Raw genomic sequence first — 917 nt, 5'->3', positions numbered from 1 at the left:
ATATATATATATATATATATATTCATAAATATGCGGAAACATTTATGATCTCTTGTCTTCACCATTCCACTGCCACTTAACCCTCCCTTCAGTATTTCCTCCCCGTCACTGGAAATTGAAACCAGTAACGTGTTTTCGTGGCTGTGTCATTGTTCCAACCAGGGGCTCGAGAACGCAACTGTTTTCGTTTGGTTTCCCTCTTTACTTCATGTTTTGTTGTTGTTTTGTTGCTGCTGCTGTTGTTGTTTTGTTACACTCCTCCTTGGGATCATATGGACTTGCTGATCATATTTTTTACTTTCCCCTTCTCTCTTTCTCTCTTTTCATTTCTTTCTTTTCACTTTCATTTCCTTTCTTCATGTAAGCATCACATCGTATGCACAAGGCACACACAAAAAAAAAAAGAGAAAAGAAAAGAAGGAGTAGAGAAATGAAGCAAGTACAGTTGTCATGTGGCGCCTGAGAAAGTGATTGATTAAGGCCCTCATCGCGGTTATTATTATTTTTATTTTCTTTTTTCCATCCTCCTCCTTTTTCTTCTTTCACTGTTGTTTCATCTGGAGTCGTGGGCAGATGTGTCGTGGGAGGCGCACGGCAAAGGAGGGTTTTGCGTATGTTCAGTTATATTACCATCATTATTATTGTTCTTATTGTTATTTTGACTGTCTCTATTACTTTTGTGTATACTCCGGATGAATGTTAATATTAAATAGTAATTCAATGTGTCAATATACCACCATGTGGCGCCCCTATCTGTAAGTGTTACCATAATGTATATGTCTGCATGTGTTTATGTGTGTCTGCACTTTTTCAACGTCGTGTTGTTTTCCCCTTATTTGATTATTTTTTTTTAGGACTAATTGTCTTTTTTTTTTCCTATTCGGTGAATCATACCTACGTGTTTCTTCTTAACCACA

Source organism: Trypanosoma equiperdum (genome assembly GCF_001457755.1).
Source record: "Trypanosoma equiperdum strain OVI genome assembly, contig: ctg_1470, whole genome shotgun sequence".
NCBI lineage: Eukaryota > Euglenozoa > Kinetoplastea > Trypanosomatida > Trypanosomatidae > Trypanosoma > Trypanosoma equiperdum.
This window is presented reverse-complemented; position numbering follows the sequence as displayed.